Genomic DNA, 18,648 nt, shown 5'->3' with positions numbered 1-18,648 from the left:
GAATGTCAAGAAGATCCAGCCTGAGTTCCAGCCCTGTGTATCCTCAGAGTAGACTAGGATTGTCTTAAGGAGCACAGTAAGAGGTTAAGACCAGAATGAAGAAGCAGTCATGAAAATTCATTGAGAAAGAATCTCAGTGAATATGAGTCTACAAGCTATGTCAGGAGCCCACACCTTTATTTTTTTAGGTACAATGTTAATCACTTACTAGGACAGTCAAGATTGCCTCACCAGGCTGTGTATGTGGTAGTATGTTAAATACACTACAACAACCAAGCACTATGCAAAGGTAGCTTAGTAATTTTTTGTATAGGTGCATGCAAAATTGCTTAAGGAAGAAGCAAGCTGGGTTTTTTTTTTCCTATTAAAACCCATGATTTTCTGGTGCCAACATTGTTTCTGTATATTCCTTTGTCCTACTGAAGGGGAAAGTTATTTGGTGTCAGTCTGTAAGAGGAAAATGCAGAAAGAAGAAAGGAAAAAAAAAAAAAGGCAAAGCAAATAACGTTATCAAAGATGGCAAAGGGAATCCAAAGGTCCACCTGTCACAGCCAAGAAAAGGCATGGGAACGTTTGACTTCTGCTGAACAAGGCTGTAAAAGCATGTAGGCAACTAGGACACTGCCTGGAGCAGTATGAGCTTTTGGATCAGACCCTAATGAAATGCGTGTTGTAAAGCTGCTCTGAGATCTTCATTTCAGCTGCAGAAGAATTGACCCTTTCGATATGTAAATTGCTTATCCTTACTATTCTTGCTGCATTATTCGTAGTGCTTTGTCTCATGGCCAGAAGCAAGGTACCCTCTGCAAAGTCAACAACAGACCCGGTGCAGCCTGGGCTGTTCTGTTATCCCTATACAAAGAGAGCGTTTGGGTCTCTGAAACCTTGAGGTGCGTAATGTCAAAAGCCATGTGAGATGGGACTGGTGGGGAAAGTGATGGGTGGCAGCAGGACACCTAAGCACTAGAGGCTGCCTGGGCACAGCGATGCCCTGTGCGCCTGATGGATGTTAGTCTGTTTTCCATGGTGCGATATGGCTATAATATACAGGGAAGAATTAACTCATTACGCAGCCTATCCTTAGGCTAATGCAAGAAAAGATCCCCTGTAATCCAAACCCCTCGGCTCTGGACCACTGGTAGGCTGCGTGGCATGGCTTCTCTCTCTTATTTTCAGCAGTTTAATTGCATCACCAACCTACTGAGTTGAATCTATTGCCATAATTAGCACCTAAGAAGGTGAGGAGGTGGTCTCTGAAAGCAGGAACAGAATAAAAAGCTGTCCATGGGATGGGTTCTGTGCTCAGGTTGTCACTGCAGGCATTGTGCAGGCTCGCTGAAATACCTCCAGAAGCAGCAGGAACGTGTTATCATGGTGAGACGCTGGCCCAGTTTGCCCAGGGAAGCTGTGGCTGCCCCATCCCTGGGAGGTGTTCCAGGCCAGGTTGGATGGCCCTTGAGCAGCCTGAGCCAGTGGGAGGTGTCCCTGCCCATGGCAGGGGAGTGGAACTGGATGATCTTTAAGGTCCGATTCTATGCCACTGTCCACATAGAGGAGTGGGTCATGGGTTGGTTAAACCACATTTTGGGTGGTGGGGCGTTCCCTTGCAGTGTCACCCTTCAGGTGGGGCTCTGTAGTTTTTCTACAAGATTAGTAATCTTCTATCTGCATAGGGCATCTCTGGAGGCCTTTAACAAAGCACTTAACTGCTTGCTAGTCTTCCTTTCCCAGCTTCAGAACTGCTGTATTTTGAATAATAAAAGGCCCCTGGTGAAGGAGTTATTCCTGATGCAGATTCTGCCAGTGTGCTGTCATGCTGCCAAAGCTTTGGGCTGGTCTCCAGGCGTTTTGGCATTGATTATTTTAATTGCTGCTTGATTTCAACATCCTGCTCTTCTCTAAACCTTTCTTTTTAAATTTGTCACCTTTTTTTCCTGCCATGTGATTCTCCTCCCCTTCTTCTCTTTTGTATTCCTAATCCTCTCTTCTTTCTCTGGACGTTTAGGTGTCTCCTTTTTACCTCTTCCCACCTCTGTTGCTGCTGTGGGGAGGTAACTCGCGACTCCTTCCAATTGTTCTGGTGCTGTGCAGCTCCTCAGGAGAGCAGGTTTTTCTCCTGGAGGTGGGTGTTTTGGAGGAAAGGGAGTGGTTTCCACCTGAGAGTGAGGCTCAGGATTCCACTTCTCAACTCCATTGCTCTCCTGGCTTTGGTATTTCTGTTTTCCTCAAAGCACAGCAATCATAAAAAAGCTCTTTTTGACGCTGGTTGCCTTTGCTGTTCCCTCCATGAGCCAATATTGAGTGGCTTGTGGGTTCGAGGCACTCTAAATCTATCATCCGCTTTACAGATGTCTGTGGATGTCTGCCACACTTCCCTTCCACACCAAGTTTCTTCTCCTTGCTTATGTTTTTGCCCTTGCTGCCTCCCGCAGACTCCCTTTGCGCAGCGTAGCTTCACCTTTATGCAGCTCGGGTTTCTTCCTCACTGCAGGAACTCTGTTCTTTTAATGGGATTTTAAGTATCCAACAAAACAAAACCAGTAATGAACTCGCGACAAATTCCTCCTGCAAACCCCTTCTGTGATAACCCGTTGAAAAGCATTTTCTGCACTGCTGGAGTTTTAAGCACTGGGCCATCCAGAAGGGAGTCAGCTGGGTGCCAGTGCAAAGTCTTTGGGTCACTTAAATCTCTCAAAGGGCCTTATGTGGTTTGTGTTTGGTATAAAAGCCTTGTGTTCTGGCTCTTTTGGGCTGGATTTTATCCCTAATGAGCAGTTTCTAAACATACCTTTCTGACTTAGGAAAACCTCAACGAGGGAGCTCGGTGTTCCTACTTTGTACAGGATTAGACAAATTAATTCTCTGTACAATATAATCACTCATGGAATTGACATTTCCTACGCTAATGATTAATTCCTTAATTTTACAGTTTCTTACATGCCTGATATAGCATTCTGAGTGTGAAAGAGAATTCCTTTTGATTTGTCTTACCAAACTTGCTGTGACGTTCAGAGAGGATGTTTAGTCTGAGAGATCTTCTGTGCTGCTTGTGTCCAGTTCATATTAACAAGGGGACACTGAGTGACAGCAAATGAAAGCTTCAAGGGCACTGCGTGATGCTGCATGTCTTCTGCTCTCCACATCAAACATCAGCTGCTTCTTTAGGTGAGCATTTTCCATGGCTGAATGGAACTTCAGATACACTATGTGTTTAAATAGGCTTTCTTAACTAAAAGGACAGTGACTTCTAGGTCAAGAAGTCCCCTGAATCACAAATAGTTGGAGCCTGTGAAGGTTGAACTATGTTTTTTCCCTTATTCCTAGATTCTCCTTAAAGCATTTCCTGTCCTCGTTGTTGCCTTATCTAGTACACGCATTCCTATGTAATTTTTCATCTGAAATGAATTTCAATGTTTCCTCCAAAAGCAGTGCAAATATTTTGGCGTATTCCAAATGTCAGGGAGCAAAAAGTTCAGCTGATGTCGGGGACTGTTTGGGTAACACACCTATGTTGCGGAGCTCCTGAACTTGCTCTGTAAATAACAGTAGGATATCTAGCAGACTTGGATTTTGTTGGCCAAAGCTTGTGAGTGCACCTGGGAAACCCCTCGGCACATAACACTGTGTTTAGTCATCTGGAAGATGCAGCCTTTGAAGAGGGTTTGTGGTGTTCTTAGAAGGATTGGAAGTTCACAAGCCTTTGGCATTTGGGATCATGTAGACTGTAACAGGGGTAAACTTAAGCCTAAAACATACAAATAGGTGGGTGGAAGAAAAGCGTTGCTATATTGTTGAGTTCGGCCTAGAACTGAAATCCTTCAGGGGCTTCAGTGCTGACAAATTTGCAGCCAGTAGTACCAGTGGATGGTCTTTGCAGTCATTCAAAGCTTCGGAAGTCTTTCTTTTTTTTTCCCTTTCTTTTTTCTTTCTATGTAATCTGTGTTGCACAGTGATATCTCTCTTCTTGCTTCTAATAATATATTCCAGATTTTTTTTTTTTCTATAAAGTAATTGTTATTGTACGACTCTGTCTGGGAAGAAAAGGTTGCTCGTGTTACGGGGACCCAGGGAAATGCCAGTTGTGTCCCCGCTTCTGGAGCTGTTGGAGTTCACCTCCAGTAACCTGCACTGTGTTTAAGAAACTGCTGGCTTCTTGTCCTCCTATATTTTTACCAGTAACTTTGCACTCTGGAATTGTCCTGAAACCATGCTAGTGATGCCAGCAGGGTGGGCAGGCAACAGGCTTAGCCCAGGGAGCCTGCTGGGCTGCCTCTTACTCCGGCTCCAGCAGAGAGGAGTGGGATTTTGAAAAACTTGGGTTTTTTTGCCTTATTGATATGTTTCTTACCTTGTCACTGGGAAATCCGTTCTTTCAAACACAGTAAGTGCGCTCTTCCCCCTCTTCTGTAGCAGATTTTGGTCCTGTGGCTTGAAAGAGTTTGGCTTTCTGTTGTGTGCTCTGGACAGGAGCTGCTCAGCTTTGAGGAGGAGGCAGAGAACGCAGGAGACGGTCATAGAATAGTTTGAGTTGGAAGGAACCTTAAGGATCATCTAGTTCCAAACCCCTGCCATGGGCAGGGACACCTCCCGCTGGATCAGACTGCCCAAGGCCCATCCAACCTGGCCTTGAACACCTCCAGGAATGGAGCATCATGAGGAGTAGCTGTTTCTTTGATTGAGTTTGTGGCGTGACTGGTGGGCACAGCTGTGTCCTGGCCAGTAGGCTCTTCCTATGGCTCCATTTTGGCACTGCATCACTGTTCTCTGCCTTTCTTGTGTCCTGTAAATCTCCACGTACGGAACCATCTCATCTTAAAAGACCTATGAACCAGAGAAAATTGGTTGGAAACTTGTTCAGCCAGACAGTGACATTTAGGAGTATTGCAGCATTTTCTTTTGTTCAACATAAGGATGAAACTGAGAAAAAACCAGGTTTTTATAAAGGAGAAAGAAGGTGTAAGAGAAAAGGCCTGGCACTGTCTAAGCTGAGGTCTTAGTTTGAAGCAGGCAGGATGGGGACCTGTATCTGCATCTTCTCTTGCCCAGGTGATAATTTAAGTTCCCAGTTATCGGCTTCTCTGTGGAAAAGGCGAGGCTCACTCTAGTATGCTTTAGCCTTAATAAACCAAAAAACCCAGCCTAGAAATTTTTGAGATCATCTTAGAAATAAAATTGATAAAGAACTCTCTTAAAACCAGATATCAACCAGCTCTAAGAAGACACCCTAGCTGTGCTTCCAAAGGCAAAGCTCTGCTGGAGCGCTATGTTGCTGGGAGGCTTGTGCTGCAGACATGTAGGGATTATTCATGGATGTAACATCCAGTTCATAGAAATGCAGCTTTTAGTTAAAAAACATCTTACGCAGTGGGGCGGAGATGCTTTAAGGTATTTTGATCTGTTACATGTGAGTTGCCTCTAATAGTCATTGCTTTGCCCTTACTGTGGCAAATCTCTGGCGGTGCTGTGACTGCAGGTCTGTCCTTAGGTGCTCACTGTGACTTTGATGAAATAGATGATATTTATTGTGGTTATATTTTAAACAAAGGAACAAAGCAGAGAACTGGAAAAAAAAATATGATGTTTCTGCTGGCTGAGACTGGAAAGAGCTCTGTTTACTGTTCCTGTCTGAAAAACATGCCTGAAGGACAGAAGCGTATTCCAAAAATCTTCCAATGCATCTGTATGGAAACAAAAATAGATATACTGGTAGTGGGGAAAAAGAATTCTGGTATTCTGCAAAATCTAGTAAAAATGATGGTGAAATGCTTTGCAACATTTTAAGGGAATAAGGGAAAAAAACATTCCCCCCATTGTGCCCTGTCTAGTGCTTTGTAGCCTCACCCTATGATCCTTTGTCCCAGGGCCTGCAGGTTCCTTTCCCAGGTATGTGGTGGGGGCACGGACACCCAACACATTCCTCCTGTCCCTAACCTTGCCGAAATGCCCTGGTTTGGTAACAGCCTGTGCTGAGGCAAATTTTGTGTAGAAGTCAATTAAAGCTACAGTATAAAATCTTACTATGTGTTAAAATTGCGGGCAGCGTTCTTTGGTTCCTCTGTGGCATAATTTCTTCTGACTCCTTTAGAAACGTATCCCAGCTACATCCCCAGCTGAGGATTCTGACCTTCTTTACTGCAACAAGCACGTACTTGAATCGAGATACAAATCATGACACAAGAAAGGTCTCTGTGTCTTTAAAGGTGCTTTCTCATGCTTCAGTTTTCATCTAGTGAAGGCAGAACGCCCACCTGCATGCCCTGTGTACGGGAAAGCAGAGTTGGAGAGGAATGCCATCTGTAGTCTGGAAATGCTTTAAACGCGTCGTGTGCTGTTAAAAGAGGTGACAGACTCTTTCTCCCAGTTTATCGCTCAGTCTGCTGCGCCCAAGCTCTCGCAGGTGGTTCAAGGCTGTACCACCAATGTGGTTAACACAAGGGGGGAATGTTATTCTGAGATCCCTGTTCCAATGGTTCATGAGAATTGAGCATGCTGCCGAGAAGAGAGTATCTAAGAATGGAGTCTCTCCACACCTGCGGCAGCTGCCGGCCAACCGTAAACTTGGAGCACGTTCCGGACTGGGATTAACGCTGATTTCTGTAGAGTAGCAAAACTCACTGAAGGGGTTTGTTACCTTCAGAGGATGTTGGGCTGTCTTTGGTATGTTTAATGCATGTATCTGTAGCTCAGGGCCTCCAAACATAAGCTCCATCGTGGATGGTCACTTTGAAGTCTCACAAATGCCATAGGAAAATGTTTTCCAAAAGTGTAAGTAGGTAATTTATGCATTCGCTCTCCCAGACTGTCCATCACTGTGGCACCCTGTGCTTTATAAACCCGAACGTGTTTATGCTGACAGCACTCCAGCACGAGGAGGCTGTGATCACACAGCCCATCAGCACACAGGGCTCAGCCACACCGCGGGAATACCCATGGCCTCACTTTTCAAGTTGTTCCATTTCTTGCAGTGCTTTACAGGATCAAAGCGCAGCTCACAGACTTCAGCTGAAGCTGTTGAGTACTCAGTGTTTTACAAAGTCCCAGCCTCTCGTGCTGAGCACTGAATGAAGAACACGCAATTAGTGTCTGTTTCTGCGGTTAGTGATTTAACAAGAACTTTGTAGCAGAGGTTGTAGCCTGTTCTCCGGAAGGATGCACCACCGAGTGACAATTTATGGTGCTGCTGTCATAGGCAGCCTTTTAATAGCTCTAAGAATTACAATAAAGTCTAGGACACTTGTAAGGAAATGGGTACTGGTTTCCCTCTCAGGGATATGAAGAAGCTTTGGGGACATCAGAAGAATTTATGCTTAATAGGATGGATTTGGAAGCGGTATGGCAGTTCTTGTCCAGCTGGGTTAAAAAGCCCTTATTGGCTTAAGTGACAGAATCATGTTTATTTTCTTGATGTGCGGGAAGCATGATCTGAGGGCGTGGGCTGGGGCTGGTGTGCTAGGACATCTTGTACTGCCTGCACAAGGTAGGCAGCAAGCGATGGATAAGTTGGCATTTGAGCAAAGAGGAAAGAGGCGGGAGGCTTTTTGCTCAGGTAAGCAACATCTGCATTAGAAAATGGGGGCTGCCTCAGCCTCTGGATGATGTTTTGGCAGCTCCTAAGTCACTTATGGCACATTTCACAACTGGCTGTTAGCTGCGTTGGGATGCTCAGGGTGTGAGTGCGAAGTTCCTCTTAGGGTGTAGGAGTGGAAGCTGATGCCTGTGCCAGCCAAGCTCCTACACAGGGGAGCACATCTCCGCCTCAGAGGCTTCCCTAAAAACATGAAGGTCGCACTTGATATATGCAAGAGACTGAGGCCACAACCCTTGCTCTTGTTTGAATGTCCCAGGGGGGCTGAGCTGGAGTGAAAGCCAAGAACCTCAGGAGGAGCTCAGGAAAGGCTGAAGCACCAGAGAGGACAGCCCCACTTTCAGGTACTTTGTTACCTAAGCCACAAATACACATAGAGGTACACTCCTGTGTAGCTTCAGGTTTATCTTTCTCAGTTATGCTCAAATTTTTGCTGTGATGCAGCGTGTCACCACCAGCATGCAACAGTTCAGCACTGGTCTATTAACATTCATGTCTGGTGCAGTAGTTCAGATTCCTCTGAACTTTATATAAAGCAGAGAACAGACTGAAACATTTTTGAATTTTCTTTGCTCTGTGAACCACGGTTTAGCTTGCCGGAGTCATAAAGATACAATTCAGAGCAATTCGACAGTTGTAATCACACCTCTGTCCTGGGCTGGGGAACATTTTACAGTCTGATTAGATGGTAGCAACCCCTTGAAATAAACTAGGAGGTGGCTGCTAATGGAAAGTCAACTGTTACATGGAACAAACAAATGGGCAAATTAATCCTCCCACCAAAAAATAGGCACTCAGTCCCTCACTATTCTGCAAAAAGTAATCTTTTTTTTTTTTTATTTGCTGAATGGAATTTATGTTAATTACGTTGCAGGCAGTCTGTTCCCCATTCCTGTGTGTTGTTTTTTGATTCTATCATTTTTAAATGGTGCTACTGCTTATTTATTTAAGGGATGGGGTCCAACCTACTGAAGCCAAAAGGAGTATTTCTGTCAGCTTATATGGATTGCATTTTGCCCACCCTGCTAAGTTAGCAAGTTTTCCAAGACAGCACCAGAGTCCTTAAACACATTCTTTGAAACAATTTATTTTGATTATCTTAAAAGGAAAAAAGAAGCCAAATCATTTTTGGGTGTGTTTTTAATGCTGGAATAACGTGTCTTGCTCCCTGGAACATTTCAGAGGCTGCAACAGGGTCAAAACTAAAACTTGTATGTGTTGTCATCAGTGCTTCTCCAAATGCTGTGCTGGTTGGCAGCTGTGCAGGGCTAGAAATGAGATACATTTCTTAAATATCGGTCTTGTTACACTACTGGTTAGACCTGAGTTTCTGTGTTATCTTGGGAAATGATTGAGTTTGAGATGTATCGCCTTACACAGCACATGCTTTGCTTTTTGCTTATTTTTTTATTGATTTGTAGTGTTCTGTCTGAGGGTTCAGGTCCACTTCATTACACGTTTCCTTCTTAACATCCTGAATCCTAGATGACAGTCAAGGGAAATCCCCATTTGTTTGCTTGTTTTGCAGTGGGAAGGTGGCAGTGATACCGGGCAGCGAATCCCTTGCCGGCACTGTTATGCCGACACGTGTTTTCCACTGCAGACACCTGCCCCTTGCTGCTGCCTAGGGATCTTTTGAGTCATGTTTCAGTTTACTGAGTTGTAAAGTGAATGCAAGTCCTTACTACCTCTCCAACTCCTTTTTCTCTGTGATGTTACAGAATCATGTGGGATCCAGAATTGTGGTCTGAAAGTAGCACCAAATATCAGACTATTTCAATGAATGGGCATAAAATTTATATCTTGACTTGGGAGACTTTCCATCTGCTCATCTGCTTTCTTTTTTTTTTTTTTTTGAACTGTATTCAAGATTTCTCATGCTTCATTTTAAATACTATTATTATATTTTCCACATAGAGATGGTACAATGAGGTTCACACTGGCTGCAGCTTTAGAAAGAATTCTAATTATGTTTAAATACCCAAGGCTAGCAAATAGCTCGATTAACGTTGGCAAAGACTTGTAGGTGATGGTTCGTTCGTGAGGTTATAAATAGACCTGTCAGAGCTCTAACGTGTGCCAGGCAGATATTTGATCTTTAACATTGACTGAGCTTGCAAGCCTAGGAAAAGAGTGATTTATATCTAGAAAAGATTGCGGTGAAGAATAATGATGTAGCTTGAAACAACATCAGTCTTTAATGCATTACTATTGGTTAGACCCTGTCCTGTTTCCTGATGGACGCAGGAGTGCACGGGAAGCAAGCAGAGGAGAGCATGGCAAGGACGAGGAGTAGCTTGGGAGCTGGGCTGCGTTGCTGTGGGCAGGGGTCAGCTCGCCGGCAGCACTGGGAGAATTGTGTTGTGTTGCCATTTGCTGCTGCTGGATTTTCCTGATGGCTGTAGCTGATGTGTGTCCCTGTCCCCACACAGCTGCATGTTTTAAATAGTTGGTGACTGCACCTCCAGGCTTGTACATCTGTCATGTTCTCATTTGCCATCCTTAAACCGAAATATATACACCTTGCTGCTAACACACTACAAGCCAGTAGGTTACCTATGGAGCCTGTTGTGTTGCCTCAACTTTTGGGTACGTATATGCATTATATGTTTCTTTAGACGTTCTCTAGTACAAAGCATGGGTTACGTGGTGCATTCAGAGATAGAAAATGCATGTTGCCACAGTGCTGGCTCCCTCGTGGCTTGCCTCAGGGGATGTCTGTGTTAAGGACCACTGCATGAAGACATGCAAGAAGAGCAGCAAAGCTGGTGAGGGGCTGGAGAACAAGTCTTATGAGGAGCGGCTGAGAGAGCTGGGGTTGTTTAGCCTGGAGAAGAGGAGGCTGAGGGGAGACCTTATTGCTCTCTACAACTGCCTGAAAGGAGGTTGTGGAGAGGAGGGAGCTGGGCTCTTCTCTCAAGTGACAGGGGACAGGACAAGGGAGGAATGGCCTCAAGCTCTGCCAGGGGAGGTTCAGGCTGGATATCAGAAAAAACTTCTTCACGGAAATAGTCATCGGGCCCTGGCAGAGGCTGCCCAGGGAGGGGGTGGAGTCACCTTCCCTGGAGGTGTTTAAGGAACGGGTGGATGAAGTGCTTAGGGACATGGTTTAAGGGAGTGTTAGGAATGGTTGGACTCGATGATCCAATGGGTCCTTTCCAACCTGGTGATTCTATGATTTGCTACCAGCTGCTTGGGATGCCTTTGCGCGATGGCAGGCTTGTTGCATCTAATACAACAGGGGAAAAAAGTATTCCGCCAAGAAGAAAAATAAAACCAGATCAAGTTTTGAGTCCTTTTCCCCTTGCCTCCCAAACCTCTGTCCTTGGCAGCATTTGCTTGCTCCTACTGCTGTGCTTCCTATTTTGCCACAGCCCAGGCAAGCGGGACTGGCCTGAACCTCACTGGTACTTCTGGCCTCCAACCGTTGTGTTGCCCTGAGATGATCCCATTTGAATTTAGAGAACTCTCTCTATATCTATATTATATAGGAAATCTTTATGCAATGATTACGTATTGCATGTTTTGGAATTCTCAAAAGGTTACAAATATGACTTTTAGCAAGGTGCATTTATACTTTTTCTTAAAAGAGGGAAATATTACTCTCATCGTTATTGGTCAATCCAGAAAAGTACTCTCACTCTATTTCCTTTTTTTCTACTCAGTCACGGAGGTGAAAAACGTTGAGAGAGAAGACATCATTTCTGAATGATCTCCTCCCCCAGGAGACAATGCTCTGAGTGTTTTGTGCCCGAGTTCTTGCCGTTGCCTGTGTAGCACTTCTCCCCTTTCCCAGGCTGTTACAGACCTACAGACAGAAGTACCTGAATGCCTGAGATGTTCCAGAGCATCTATTTAAAAATGTATTTCCTAGTACGTGCCAACAAGAATGCTCTAGAATTAAGAATCTACCATAACTAGTGTTTTTTAGAAGATGCAGTGTAACAATAATAGCCTGTTGGCATCTTTTCATAAGGCTGGATGGCTTGCGGATCTGCTAATTAACCGTGGGTTTTCTTTGCCGGCACTAAAGAGAGACACTTCGTGAGGAAGAATGTAACTGAAGCCAACGAGTGTCTGTCTCAGAAATTCACTGTCTGTCACAGTCATGGCAAAATGCAGAGTTTGCTTGCTGCCACATGCTAAAATAGGGGGTTTGGAGATGCCTGCTGCTTGTAGCGTCAGTGAAGGAAAGTGCACAAACGTCTCCATCTTGGTTAACTCTGAGGCTGTCTCAGAGTCCTCCCAGGCTGGGATTGAGTTTTGATCAGCTCAAACATAATTTTCTGTCTTGTATGCATAACGCATTCTTCAGAAGGCTACGGGGGTTTTCCTGCACGGTGCATGAGGCAGCACGTGTGCTCAGCCCCTCTGCTAGAGAATCAGACACTTAAATCCTGAGCTTAACGTTCACCACCTACCTTCTCCTGAAACCGTTTGAGTATGTTTTGAATATAGGAGAGGTTAAAATATACTTTGATTTGTTTATTATAACTGTAGAAGCAATCAGATGTTTGTTAATGGATGGTTTCTTGAACATTCATTTCTTTGAGTAGAGATTTCAATCTTTTCAGTAAAGGAACTTAGCATATTCAATTATTTTGACATTAAATTTCAAGTTTTCACTTTCAACAACCGAGCGTATTTTATACTTTCTGCTACAAAAATTTGGCTGTCATCAAAGGATCCACCTATTACTTCAAAGCTGCTACTTCTCATCATCTTGGGATACCGATTATTTTTAACAAATCTTCATTATTTCTATTTCCAGAGAAAGGTTACTTTTACATTTTCTTTATTTTCAAATTGTCTACTGACAACTGAAACAAGTTAACAGGAAAGAGAAGTATACAAACACCCCTTCCCCCCGAGTTTTACTTTCTTGGCTGTGATTGAATTCCTGAAGCGAGAGGGGAATCAGGGGAGTAACCTGTAACCAGACACGGACAGAAGGTGGCCAGGTTACAACCTGGATTGGTTTTCAGGTGCAGTTGTGAATTTGGGGCTTGGGGCCAAACGAAAATCAAAGTCTGGCTCTCATGATGATATGCACTGACCAAATTAAATTCTCTATTTCTGTTCTACAAGTGTTTGTGGTAAAAATGAAGCTGGTCAATAGGAAATATTTCGGAAGAACTTGCCGAAAGCTAATGTGAGATCAAGAAAGACTTAAGTGAATTATTTGTGGAGATTTTTGTCTGTCATGGGCAGTCAACACTCAACGAGTCTTCATTGGTAGTTGTGTGGCTTTTCATGTTACTCCTTTCTTAGAAACAATTATTCCCTACCCAAGTTGCTTTACCTGCTCTTCAACGGCTTGTGTTGAACAAGTCACCTTGACATTGCAGTGCTTAATGCACCTCGATGCTGACAACCTCCGCTGATTCCATCCTGTCTGATTTACCCTGTTGGTCTTCAAATTGATGTTCACTTTAATTTATGTTTTTGATAATCAGACCATTTTGCCTCAACAGAGGTGGTTTAGGGTGCTACAGGGAGCACAGGTTTCAGGGAGGAGTTTGCCCTGGTTGTTTGCGAGTGGCTGCGTTTGCTGTGGTGATGGTGGGTCATCTTCCAGCACATCGTCCAAGCAGCTCCAGGAGGAGGACGAAGGGCACAGCTGCAGTGCCCATCTGTGAACTGAAGTGGAAAAATGCTCTGTGCTTCCAGTTTGTCTTGCTGTGGGATTTCTCACCTACTGAAATTACTGGTTCATGGGTGGATGCGAAGTACAGGAGCACTGTTTCAGAGTTCTCTTCCGTCGCTTTCTCTTAGGAGGTAATTAACTCATGATAACCTGATATTTTTGCATTAAGACTGGAGATGCAATTTGGATTTCGCCTGCCGCAAGATATGTGACAGACTTCTTTTTTTGCTGTGTGCATTTATGAAGGGGAAAAACTACCTCAGTCCATTGAGCAGGATGCACTTGGGTTCCCAGCACAGCAGTGGATGGATCTGTGCTCGCTGTGCAGTGCTCAGTCTGCACTTGCATCCCTGCCTGGAGCAAGGGAAGACGCGGGTAGCACCTTGTCTGGGGGAAGCTTGGCAGCTCACGGCCACTGCTTTTAGAAAATATTGTCCACACTAAAGTTCTCAGTCTGTGGTGACTTATTATCTCTCTTCCAAATTCCCAGCTTGCCTCAGACCTTTGCAGAGAAAAGCTGTGCTGCAAATGAAGCCTTTCACTAGCTGAAACTTGTGAACTCATTTTGGTTACTTTGCCAGAACCTCATCTCTAGAAAAAGAGACGCTCCTGAATATGGTAACTTGACAAAAATAAAATAAAATAGTGCAGTTGTGCTGTGGGCAGTTGCTCGATTTATAGCAAATTATTCTGTGGCAGTTGTGACTGATGGCAGCTCCAGCCCAGTGCAGCTGAATGTTGTGAGACAGCAGCTTTGTCAGGGGTCTCCGTCGGAGAGCCCCTGCTTGTCTTTGGGGCTGAGGGTTGAAAGAGGCAGGTAACATCCCATGTTAGAGCCGACTAACTCATCTTTCCAGGCCAGGATTCCCTCTGGTGTTATCCCCAACATCCTACTGTGTACAGCCGTTGCCATGGCGATGAGAAAAGGCTACTCCAGCTGGCTGCCTTTCTCATCTTCATATTTTCTCAAGAAAAATAGAAGCTGGGACATACTCTAGAGCAGATTTGCTGCTTGTGGAACCTCTGATCTTAAATTAAAGGTCCCTTGAGGGAAAATGTCCTTTTGTCTCTCCCCAGTTATCTCTGCTCCCAGAAGCATCACCCTGCTTTCAGGCAGATTGGCTTGGCTGGGGCTGGTGTGCCCCAGCAGAGCCGGGGGGCTGTGGCTGGGAACCGGTGGGTTTGGACAGCTGGGCACGAAGACTTTGATCCCTGTGGATCTGCAGACCCCTCTGTGAGCATGGACAAGCCTTTTGAGGTATGGGTGATCAAAGGGATTTTGATCTGAAATGTTTTTATGGTAGTCAGGCACTGGACCAGGAGGGTGGAGGTCTTTTCCCCCTAAAAGCATTTGAGCAGTTTCTGCTGCCTTTTATCTCATTTAACCACCTAACCAGTTCTGGCACATCCTAAAATCCAAGCAGATGCCAATATGCCTCTGCAGGTACCCAAATACATACAAAAATTTGGCTCATGGTACTCTCTATTTTCTTCTCGGTCAGACAGGGTAGGATGTTTCTGAGCGGATGATAAGGTTAATTTCTGGTTAAAGGTTAATGAGGACTATTTGGGGATAAAAAAGGATCATGTATATTAAATTGTTGAAGTCTTTTACCCAAATAAGGTGTTCAGCAGTGACTATTACAGGCTTCTGCCCATTATCTGCAATTCCATTAAAGACATAAACTGTGACTTCACATTAAGGAAAAATAGCCCACACTGAAGGATTCCTTTGTATCAGGTCAGTCCAGCAGCGGCACAAACATGACAACAGACCTATGGGCTTAGGAAAGAAGTCAGTCCACAGGTGTGCTCAGAATAAATTCCTAGAAATTTGTATAATCCTAGCTCTGGTATAACTCCTATGGTGGCATCAAAGCCTAATATCTGTGAAAAACTACCTCCCTTCACTTCTCACTTCTTCAAGAGAACAGAGTTTCTGTCCAGAACAAGCACTGGTGCAAACTGTTCGACAGCCTCTTTGCTGAACATCTTTCCTGCCACTTTTGCTCTGGTGAAACCTGAGGGCTTTAATGGAATTTTCAGATTCTGGTGGCTATAAGCCTTTTGTACAAAGCTCTCAAACTCTCTCATTTTTTGAGAACCAGTGCCTCATAAAAACAGCAAAATAGGTCTTTCGCTGCGGCTGTGTTACCCTTGTGCCTCCCTGTGGCTTCATCTTTTCAGAATGCATCTGTCAAAAGTCAGCATAGGCTTTTTTTGCTCTTGTAACTCTAAATAAAGCTGTTAACACCGGAAAACCTTTTCCAAAGCCTTCCCTTGAAGAAAATGAAAACCTGCTAAGTAGGATCATTTATGATGTTGATGTTTGTGTGTTGTGTTTTAACATAAAGCTACAGGATTTTATGCATATCATTGGATTAATTTTGAATTACGATAAACACTGTGCACGCTGTAGCTTGAGGTTATGTGTATATATATTTGTATGTAATATATTCATCTACAGAAAAATAGCCCTTCCATTCACAGATAGATTCAAACACTGTTCTGTGTAAACAGATGGCTCACAAGCCCTGTAGATGAAATATCGTTCCACCTACAGGCTAAAGCTTTGAAAAATCTCAGCTGCAGAGCAGACTAAGATTTATATGCCTGTGTGAATGTGCCTTAGCACTGGGCAAAGGGACAAACCTCCTCCTTAGGGATACTGAGAAAAGTTATATCAAAGCATTCCCATCAGTAGTAAAGTCACTGCACAAAAGTTGTACTGCTGTGTTTAGGGCAAGCGGTCACGAGTGGGAAGGCACACTGAGTGCCTCAGTGTTCCTGTTCTCGTGTGGGGGCTGGGCTGCATCAGGAGACAGCAAAATTTTGGGGTTTTGGTCATTCAAAAGGGGAAACGCTGGCAGATAAGGACTTCAGGTGAATTGTTGTTCCATGTGACCATGGAAGCGATGCTCCAGGTAATCTTAAGGAAATATTTAGAAGTATTTTCAAGAAATAAATTTTTAATCCCTAACAGACACTGAGTTACAAAACAGTTTATGGAGAGGTTCTGAACAAAAAAACCAACACCAAAGAATTTGCAGATGCTTACTGTGTTCCAGGCTGGTTAATAAATGTTATAGTCACCTGGAATGCCAGCACGTGCTCTGTTAGCAGTAACTGGTGTGGAGCTTTCATTGTGGAAAGCGGTAAATGGGTGGGATTAGCTGCTTCTCATCCTTGTCTTGACCTGTGATTGCCTGGGCTTGGGCACAGAGTTGCACAGCCTACGTTATTCTCCCTAGTCATGCAAGATGTGTCCCGTGTCTGCTCCAGGACTTGTTTGTCGTTGGTGGTAAAGGTGATGTAATCTGTCCTAGGCTTGCAGAGTTGTTTCCTATAAATAATTTGGTGTTATGTTTTGGAAGCGAGCAAAGAATGAAGCCCTTTGGTTCTTATAGTAGAATCTCTCTTTTCAGAAACTCATCTTTCTTTAGTGTGTCCAAGTATGTGTGTGGGGAAAGTTGTTGGTGGTAATGAAGCATCATAACAGGTATGTCAACAAGGAGAATCAGATCAGTCCTGAACATCCTTATTTTGTATGCAGTCAATCAGTAAAACACCCTGTGAATGATAGTGTGAGCTTGTAATCAGCGCAAAACAGACATGAATCTTGTTTAATCCTATTTGGCTTGTCATTTTAATGACTTGGATTTAGGAGCTTTTGCATAGGACTCCAAGAGATGCTGCTGATTTGAATTCCTGTAGTTTCATATGTTGTGTAATTGCTAAACAAGCTGTAGTCTGAAGAGTTGACTTGCTGTGAATTCTTAAGTTATTCCTCCTGTGCCTTAGTTACCGCTCATATCAATGCAGAACTCAAAAGCCACATCACAGTCTAGATAATGAGTTGAAAATACCTTATCAGAAACAAATTTAGATCTAAAATCAAGGTTTCCCCTCATTTAAATGTGGTTTGCATCTGCATTTCTTTAAAGTCAAATTATTCGAGAGCCAGGAAGCCTTTCTTGCAGAATTGCTTGGTACTTAAATGTTGTTTGAACCACTAAATAACAGATCACCTGAGCTACATAGACTGACATCGACAAGAGAGCTTTTCTCTATGCTTGACATGAGTCATGCGTTGCCTCCTGTCTGTTTTGCTCAGCTGCCGTTTTCATTATGAAGAAAAGTTTGATTCTATACCTGGATCTTTGGATGACCAAGAACAGTGCTTATCGTCCTACTTCTGACAATACGGAAGAGCAGCTGCGGAGGAGACAGAGTAAACTGGAGATTATATAACTTCTTTCAAAGTTCCTATGGTGAAAGACCCTCAGAAGCAAGTAGACTATGGACTAGGTCAGCTCTAACAACCCTTTCTCTGTGCTTTGGTTTGTTTCCTGGTTCTTATCGACCCTCCTAAGCATGGGAAGACCATGAGAAAGAGCTCATTCAGGACAAAGAGACTGGATGAAAAGGAAGGGAAAGCTACTCTCTGCTTTTTAAGAGATATTTAGTGTTCTGTTTTAGTGCATTAATTCTGAAAAAAAAACAATGAATAAAAAAGACCTTTTTTTCATGGTTTTGAACACTAGTTGGGGCTAATTGTCACTTATCCAAGTAGCGGTCAATTCAATTCAGTCTTACTGCAGTTTTTAGGTTGTTCTGTTTGTAGCAATTTTGTTTACATCGCTTTCATACCTCATTATATGTATTATATATATAACTCCCATTACATATTAGAATGGTGAAATATGCATAGGTGACGCTTTCCAGGTGCCTCCTTATAGCCCAGTTACCATCAGCAGAGCAGTGGAAGTTGGGGTACTATGCTCAGCTCAGCTTTCCCCAGCTGCAAGGGTCACCCCCTCTTACACTTCCCAAGGCTGCCCATTTAGTCATGGATATGCCAGCAAACCTGGGAATTAATCCCTCTCAGAAAATATAAAATACAGTGGGCTGTTGCACTTGACTGCATCCATCCCATTCCTGTCTTTTACAGTAAGCGCCCTTCAAATGTAGACCTTGGGGCTTTGTGATCACCTGACTCTATTTGAACATGGCTTTAGACAAGAATTACCCTGCTAGAACAAACTCATACTGTCTGGAGCATCTGGGAGGTATTATCTATTCAGGCTTGTATTTTAATGTTAGGTACTAATTTCAGATGAGTGTCTATCACTTGAGCATAAAGTGTGCAGCTGCAGCAGCCCCCAAATGATTATTACCTCTAAATGACAGCCGTTTGGTTCTTTTCCTTTTTTTCATTTCCGTAGTATTTGTTTAAGTACCCACGGTATGATTCATTTCATTACCTCCAGCTGGCTGAAAGGTAGACACTTAGGTTAGCTTTTACTCTAGGGCCCAGTTACAGTCAATGGGGAGTGATCCATCTCTCCAAAGGACAGTCTGTCCATCAAAGAGAAAATGGCATAAATTGCTTATTGCTCTTCACTGACTATTCTTT

General features: G+C 43.8%; 1 protein-coding gene across 4 annotated transcripts in view; it reads left to right on the top strand.

The window, feature by feature from the left end:
• The window catches only part of KCNIP1 (potassium voltage-gated channel interacting protein 1), a 406,302-nt gene that overhangs the window by 161,259 nt on the left and 226,395 nt on the right, over window positions 1–18,648 (top strand). The window contains exon 1 of one of the 4 annotated variants that reach the window (XM_054079822.1): window positions 869–890. The exons of the other annotated variants lie outside the window; for them this stretch is intronic. The gene's annotated coding sequence lies outside the window, so the exon portion shown is untranslated. Of the gene's footprint in view, window positions 1–868; window positions 891–18,648 lie in introns of those variants that run through there. 4 annotated transcript variants of the gene reach the window in all.

This window comes from Cuculus canorus, chromosome 14 (assembly GCF_017976375.1).
Source record: "Cuculus canorus isolate bCucCan1 chromosome 14, bCucCan1.pri, whole genome shotgun sequence".
NCBI lineage: Eukaryota > Metazoa > Chordata > Aves > Cuculiformes > Cuculidae > Cuculus > Cuculus canorus.
This window is presented reverse-complemented; position numbering and strand designations above follow the sequence as displayed.